The following is a 9,205-nucleotide window of genomic DNA, read 5'->3' as shown; positions in this document are numbered from 1 at the left end:
AATTATATTAAAATTTCTAGAAGGGAATATCATGTACACATGTAGCTTAATACAACAAAATACTGATACAGAATCCGCTGTCTTCATTTATTTTGACTGAGCAGGAAAGCAGTTTAATTGGACCAAGAAGAATGTTCTTCAGCTCTATTATAAACTATTAATTTCCCGTCACTTTTAAGACGTCACTTGAATTTCTATCAAGATTAAAAGTAATATACAACACCTAGTGCCACAACGGACATGCTCTATACTGTCAGCGAGACACAAAATAACACTGCATTCCATAACTCATGCTGATAAACATCTACGCGCTAACATTACTCTTGTATTGGCTGTGTTCCTGATATGATGTGTAAAAGAATTGTGCTCGCCTTCAAAGAATTGTAATACATCTTGCGCCACACGGGGACCAGACCATCTCGTGGTTCACTGACAATATTAGTCGAGTTCCGGTATAGGGATATCCCACCTCAGTCCGTCTCTCGCTGGCAGTTGTTTGATTGTGTTGACGACGACAGCTGGTCTGATTGATACTATTCTCCTCTAGCTCACTATTTTGCTACAGACAGACTTTGATGAGCCATTCGTCCACGCACAGAATACAGTATGCATCTCGAATCATTACGGATGTTTTGCATTTCCATTCGTGGAAGACGTGATGACTCCCATCCAATATGAAGTTGCTCTAGCTCAACATCTCAGGAACTAATGACTACCATATGGCAATTTGTTTACCTATAGACCTCTTAATTGATTCCTTGTACTTCGATGTTACCTTGATTCGCTAATGCGGATCATTCTTGGAGAAAATGAAAACACTCAAAAGAAACTGTTCTGAAAAACACTGCGAGTAAAATTGAAAGATTTATTTGTTTACAAGCATAATGTTTTGTAAAATGTTATTACTTATTTGTTATTAAATAAAGTTTAAATTAATTTTAGTTTAGTTTAAACAGGATAGGTAGTCATTTTATTGTGATTATTTTGTGTGGTAAGTTTGTCACATTTGTTAAGAAAACCACTGTTTGTAATGTTTTCTTTTCTGCGGTTTGGTACGGTACTAATGATAGATGAAAGACAGAAAAAAAGTTCAAGGATCGCCAACCTTACCAATAGTATGGTCACCAACTACCTTAACGACTGGTTTTCATAATTACTCCTCCTCCGCATGTATGACTTTTGTGTTTTTAAATTAAATACAGTTCGTTTATAAAACACTTTTACTAAAACACAGCTAAACGAACTCTTTGTCAATTTGGTTCTCTCTTCCAAAATATTTCCGCATACAACAATACCTGGTATGTTCCTGTCGTGGAAAGAAACCAATTAAGTCTGAATTGAAATAGTTGCTCTTTCACTTAGTTACGCTTTCTTGTATGAACATAAAAATTTTCTACAAACATATCGATCAAAAGTTATATCCAGCTTTAAATTGCATCACGTGTATATCGGTATCTGCTAAGTTGTTAAGGAAAGGAAATTTATTTTACTGTTTCAACTTGGTTTATTAACATTGGTTTCACAAATTATTAAGAGATGCTGATGGAAGTTGTTTACTCATTTCACTCTCAGTGTAGTAAAAAAATTCAAAATTTTCAAATTTTGGTTTAATCAAAAGATTTTCAGTAATATATGGCCGATGGACCCCAATAATGGAATTAACAACATATATGAAAATTTAAACAATTCCTTATATATTTCTAATACAAAACTTCCTTTTGATAGTACTTTTGTAAAACTGACTACCTACCTTCAAACATATATTGTCCAACATCAGCTGCCCAGTACTAACCACCGACAAGTTATCAGTGATGTTTATTTTATATTAAATTTAATGCTCCACAAAATTCTGCTTACTCTCAAAATATCTATGTTCCTAAAAATCTGAGGTTATTTCTCAGCAGTAAAGGCGAACGGCAATAGTAACGGTCGGATTGAACTGTGGTGTATGGGCCGTAAAACATTAATAACGTCTGAGTGCAACCGAGCGGCAAAACTGTACAGTAACTTGGCTTCAGCAAAGGCATTATTGTTCACGGAAACAGCCTGAGATCACCAAGTGATCGTGAAGTTTTATCCTGAGAAAACGACTACAGAAACTTAAATTAAAGTTAAATTTAAATGTAACTGAACCATTGATGTAGGCCTAATTTGCTATACATACTACTGACTGTATGTCCGCATGAAATATGGAAATCGAGGTAACTCAAACTTGACGTATTGAGTAAAGCTTAATTTCTATGTTACCAATACTGAGTTCGATGTGGTGCATGTCACTCCATGGGATTTGGCTGAGCGTTAGCGAATATTTTTATATTAGTATTATGGACAACTGAGATGACAACGATACAATAGTTGACTAAATCAATTTGTAAATAAACTGAGTACAATTACTTGGACAGACAGAGAGTGAAATGAGCTATTGGCTTGAAATTTTGCATACAACTCAGCGAAGACTGTTACGTGATATTGTTTAATTTAAGACTACACGTACATAGATTTGAGGTTCTACCACATACGTAGTTTGCGATTAATAACGTTTCATTGAATGGAACCAGAAGGTAGGCAAAACTTGGCTCTCTATTGTGAATCGTATAATTACTAATTATTTTGTTTCTATACTAATACGAGTATAAGGTTTTTCGTATGAATTAAAACACAAAGTATATTTCATGTTGTGTATAGGAATGTAAACTATTTCAGTTGTTGAAATAGTAATACGGCAACTCCGGTGGTTAATACAAGAATTTAATACTATCAATTAAGAGTAGATAAGTAATCAACTGAAGAGCAAGAGACTTGGTGATTCATATTTGGAGCCTTGGGGAAATCTTAAATCGCCAAATATCTGTCATAATAGAAACTACACAACCATATTTTAAATTAACTTCATAAAAAAAGATTTCACGTATCATAAGTTTCTAGTTTTGGAAGAAATTCAAATAGTTGCAAGTTTATTCATAACGAATCAAATCAGTTTTATTGTAGCAACAATAGTAAATTGTATAGCAAACGTTATGGATTTTAATATAAAATTTTTGTATTCATATCACAAAATTCTCATTCACACATACAATTTTATAACTACGCCCCTTTCCCCTTTCATTCCTCGGAAATATAACCCGCTTTAAAAAGCAGAACCAGTCGTCTAATTGGGCGGGTTCCCAGTTAAATGTCCAAATCTCCCCTGCATTATAAAATGCTTGTGACACCAAAAGCCGTTTAAGGCGCATTTTGAACGCCTTGGGCGTTAGGGAATGTTTTATTGAATTTGGCAGTCTGGTAATAAAATTAACACCTGCCTACAAGGTTTCTTATGAGAAAAATCTTTACAAAAATGTTGCTCAATACTGGCAAAATTCAGACAGGCTGATAGTTATTGATTGAAAATGGGTCGTCTTTCTTGAAAAATGGACCAACTTTTGCAGTTTTCAGGGGGGAGGGAAAAAGTCCTCTTTGGAATGAAGAGTTTACCAAGGGGTCTCACCAAATGTTCCAGCATTGTTTGATGAGCTATGTGGACATTAGATTAAGATCGTTTGACTTTTTGGCTGAAAGCAGCTGCTGCTTATTATGTAGAAGAATCTATTTCTGTCTTAACAAAATCTTAAGATTTAGGATAGTGTCTCTCTTCCCTGACTAGTTGAACACTACCAGGGCAGAATACTATATTGAATACAACTTACATTAAAAATATTTAAAAAATTAAAATAAACTAAGAAAACGGTTGTTTATATCGAATAGTATTAAATATCTCTTGCTGTTAAGTTTTAAAAATTTGTCAAGCAAACTAATCAATATTGAATATAATAAACGGAATTGCGAAAATGAAATCCTAAGGGGGAAACAAAACCATAAATAATTTTGATGTAGATTCCCTTCCCCAGTTCGCTGATCCCCATTATGCTAAATACCTCCCATTTATACCGTTCAAGTGATTTTACGGATACAAATATTTTCGCAGCTGTTCTTTCAGGAGATAAATTGGATATGAATCATTATCAACCCCTAAAGCCACTTAACCGTCCCTATGGCTAAAATAACGTTTCTCTGTAATACATCATTGAAGGGGAGGAAAAAAGGGCGGCAAATTGCTCCTATATTTTATACAATATAAAGTTTGTGTTTCTTTGTATGATTTGTTTATTGTTAAAAACACATTTTTATAATTTCTTTAGTAGTAGTTAGTAGTAGTAATAGTTTTTTTAAATAGTAGGAGTTTTCTCTACTTCTTGAAAGTACGGCAATCAGTGAGAGAGTAGTGAAATTTACATTCTTAATTTCAGCTCGTGCCAGTCCACATTTCATCTATGGTATTTAACTCAATAATATTATTGCACACATTAATATTATAATTCTTATATAACGACTTCTAACTTGATATATAATACTATGAGGCCTTTCTTGGATTGGTTGTTATTCTTTCATTACATCACATTGCAATAATAGTGTGTTTTTCGGATTTTTTGTTTCGTTTTTAGTTTATCACATAAAGTTAGTTCTAAAACAATATGTATTAAATAAAGATTCTTATACCCTACTAGGATTAAACTGTACCTTTCATTTTACACCAAAGCCTTCTTTAAAATGATTTCACCTTGCCGTCCGATTAATACATTTTTAAATATGAGGGAAATGAAAATTTTATATTTATTTACAGTATAATAACATAATTGAAAACCCCTTAGAAACGATGTAAACAGGAATATTTATGTCCCCGCAATAATCCTACCCCTGCCCAGAGTACACAAGCTTCTGACGAAAACACCTATATCGATTGTGAGATCGGGCCCGACTCAGCATCCGCTGCTTATATCTACTCTATAAACAATTTCATTTTATCATTTATAAAAGCAATAAGGTGACATGAAGCCAATGATCATATATTTGTATGTCTCAATATTCAATCACTCTTTCAGTAAAGAAACCAATACATTCTATAATATCATAATTAAAGATGTAATTTTATAATTGATAATGTGGTATCAATTTACTTTCCTATCGTGTTGTGTCATTTCCAAACTTCTCAAATCAATGTTGCAAAGGACATCTATATGCAGTTACTATATAATCAATATATGTATGAGATTAGCCTTGAGCACAAATAGTTAAATTTACATAATCTTATTGACAATATATAAGTTGGTTTAACTTCTTACTTGCATTAATGTTGTATATGAGTATTAGGATGCTACAATGTTATCATTTTATTTAAAATGTTCAAAACTTCATTTATGCTAAGCAAATATAAACACCATTTCCGTTATGCCAAAACATTAAATGATCAAATCACTGCATGATAAAAGAAAAAAGCTTTGAATATTGAAAACTCAGCAACGAGGCTATAATGTTTAAGACTATGAGGAAAAAACGTCACAGTTATAATTGTTGTATCGTATAGGAAGCTTTGTAATGATATTTTTAAAGACCAAATCGTAACAATTTTATAGAAAACATTAACGGATATATAATATAGCAAATAATTAGTACTTCCGGATTTCTTCCTAAGAAATAGGTAGGATTTGTGAAAACTGAAATATTACTTATTTATTGTCTTGGAATATACATGCAATCAATATCACGAAAACAAAAATTATTTGTTACAAAAGCTTTAAAAATGCTATGATCAACCCAGAGCACTTTTTATTTAATTGTTTTTTCTACATATTTTTTCCTCTAAAGTCATAAATAACAGAGCTGTGATTTTTGTAATGTTAAAGCCGCCGCCATATTGAAACGAAATGGGATGACAAGCTGGTCAATGAACTTATTCGAGATATTTATAATATCAATATTTGTGCAAAAATTGGAATTGTACCAGCATTCCTGTCGCCAGTACTTTATTATAGAAAAATTGTTGTGGAGTTACTTGCAGTGGATATATAAAAAACTGTTAAGTTCATGAAAACACTGTATGTACGAACCGGAAGCTGAGGACTTCGACAACTCAGCTGCCAAGCTATCAGGAACAATATAATCTCAAGCGGGTTGTCGTCAAGAACTTTATTGGTGATAACGATGTGGTTTATGAAGATACCGTATGTACGAACCGGAAGCTAAGGACTTCGACAACTCAGCTGCCAAGCTATCAGGAACAATGTGATCTCAAGCGGGTTGTCGTCAAGAAAATTATTGGTGATAACGATGTGGTTTATGAAGATACCGTATATACGAACCGGAAGCTAAGGACTTCGACAACTCAGCTGCCAAGCTATCAGGAACAATGTGATCTCAAGCGGGTTGTCGTCAAGAACTTTATTGGTGATAACGATGTGGTTTATGAAGATACCGTATGAACGAACCAGAAGCTAAGAACTTCGACCACTCAGCTGCCAAGCTATCAGGGACATGATGATCTCAAGATTGTTGTTATCACACACATTATTGACGATAACGATGTGGTTTATGAAGATACCGTATGAACGAACCAGAAGCTAAGAACTTGGACCACTCAGCTGCCAAGCTACCCTGGAAGAGATGGTCTCAAGCGTGTCGGTATCACTCACAGAACAGCCCACAGAACGGCAATAAAAGCCAAAACCTGGGGGAACGGACTGATGAATACGGCACATTAATTATGTAGATTGCGGTACAACCGAATTGGATCGGTCGAGCGCGAGGCTCGGCAGTGGCGCGGCGTGGCACAATAGGACCAATGTTCGCGTAAATTGTGTTGTATTTCATTATGCAAATAAAACAATCCCGTGCCAAAATAATCAAACTACAGTTTTCATTAGCCCTGAGTGACCTCCGCACCGGGCAGGTATGGAGCTGGCTTTGTGTCACACATGTGCTGCTATTTTGAATGCTAATTTTTATCACCGATTTTTACAATTCATGTTAAAATACTTAATTAAAATTATATGTTGATCGCCATTTTAATAATATCCTCCACCATGTTTCATGTCGTCTGAAGGTCTCAGTACTCATTACTAAGATAACCGAATATATCAAGCTACAGGTATGGCCGCTCCTTGGCACGGAAGAGGACTCGTAATAGAGGGGAATTCTTAGCTCTAATTTTCCTAGTTTTAGATTTACTATTTACTTAGTTTTTACAAAAATAAGAAAAAGCTTTACTTAAATATGGTACTAATAACCACTGTGATTATTTATGAAATAATCATCATCTAGACCTTATCCAATATTGTGTAATTTACTTCGATATAAAAAACTGTACGTTTATATTTGAGTTACTATATTTAACCATGGTTGGCACTGTTATAGGGAATACATTATTAGAAATAATATGCTTGATATTTTCATATTCATTCCAATTCGCTGTGTTCATTAATTATTAATGACTTACTACCTTTAAACTAGAATAGAATTTAGAACAGCTGTTAAATAAAACTGCACTACATTGAAACTTAGTTAACATACCCGTGGTCTTACGTGTCTGGTGAGCCTAAGTTCTATTTGTGGATCAACTCAATAAAGCTGTAATCAGTTATTGTTTCATTAAGAAAACAATTAATTATTAATGAAAATTAAAAAAAATTATGGTTGCCTGTAAAGTCGGTTTTACGGGCGAAGATTTTACGTGACAACGTCTTTTTCTCGGTAGAATATTTATTGATATGAATATTATTAAATTGCACAATAGGAACAAGGAATTGAATGAAAATAAGAATTGCACAAATTTTAACTATAGAAATATATTTTGTTTACTAAAACATTGTACATAATTTGAAATTAATTAAAATTTGTTATTGTAAATGGTAAAGTTGAATAAAACATTTACTAAAATTGGAATTTGAAATTCTTGCTAAACACAGTTAAATTCTAACTCCGCGCGTGGTGATTGGTCGGTTTAGTTCGTTTGTTTGGTCGCACTGTTATGACAGGTTAGAGGTTATAATTTGTTATTTTAAATGTTTGACTAGCAATACGCGCTGTTTCTTCTCAATCGACTGAATTACGATTGATTGCAGAGTGATTTAAACTAATAATTTACTTAACACTATCAACATTTGTCAATAGTATGACATAACCTATAAACTCAGTTTCTCAACTTTTGTGTCAATCTAACCATTAATCAATCAATCATAGTTTACGATAATGAAATATCAGTGTACAATTATTTACCTTTATTGTTGTAGTTGTTGTAAATGACGAATCTAAGCACTCCACATTTTCACGAATAAACATAGTTATCTGCTTTATCCCGTGCGGCGGACCCACAGTTATCTGCTTTATCCCGTGCGGATCCCGTGCGGCGGACCCACTGGACGGGCATCGTAACGTTACCGGGCGTTACACTTTTTCATGAGTGACTCCGAGCCGCAACCTAATTTAAGACGTTGTCACGTGAATAGTTAATTTTTAGGTCTAATACATCTAGAACAAAAAGCAATTCATATTTTCATTATAAAAATTGTAACACGTATCTTATCGTTACCTGACACTATGGACGAACTCACAGTACAACAAAAGATGTAATTGTTTTTGAGGAAATGTAAACTTAAATTCAGAAACTATTTATTTACAATTGAGATTTAAATACAATATCCCATTAAAACATAGTAGAGAGATATTTTCTCACGGCCCTTAACCGGCTTGCGTGTGGGAATTCAGCATGAATGTTTAGATATTGATATATCAAAATTAATACCATTGATATAAACAATTTAACAACAATTTACAAAACAATGTCACAAGATACATATATACAAAATTTAAGTCTATTTCAATTTATACTAGGATCAAATAAAATTATGTTTAACATCTATCATATTAGCGTATTGAGTCTTTCTTTATAACATCTCGTATTCAATTCCTTGCCATAGAGATGAATTCCTTGGTAAACAATAGGATAAATACAATGTCCACTTTGACCATGAAGGAGAGGAACAGTGAAGCCGCCGCAGACTAGTACGTTGCTTGATTGTTGCATGGAACACCACATCGCCAGATGTCGCTCCCTCTAATACTAATGCTTCTACTAATGCTAATGCCTCTACTAATGCTAATGACTCTAATGGAATTCCATTGTCTCAACCCTGAGTCGTGTGTAAGGCCCCCACAACAAAATCCTCACTGGTAAGCTGTGTTCCTTATGCGTCTTTCTTGGCAATCTAACTTTCGATGACTAATCGTATGGAAGTTTGTCTGCTCATTTTTTCAATGGTCTGAGATGAAAACCCCATTATAATAAATAAGTAACTTCGAATGAGAAAATCCAATTTTAATTTCCACAGATTGT

The sequence above is a fragment of the Homalodisca vitripennis genome, chromosome 1 (genome assembly GCF_021130785.1).
Source record: "Homalodisca vitripennis isolate AUS2020 chromosome 1, UT_GWSS_2.1, whole genome shotgun sequence".
In the NCBI taxonomy this organism is placed as follows: Eukaryota; Metazoa; Arthropoda; class Insecta; order Hemiptera; family Cicadellidae; genus Homalodisca; species Homalodisca vitripennis.
This window is presented reverse-complemented; position numbering follows the sequence as displayed.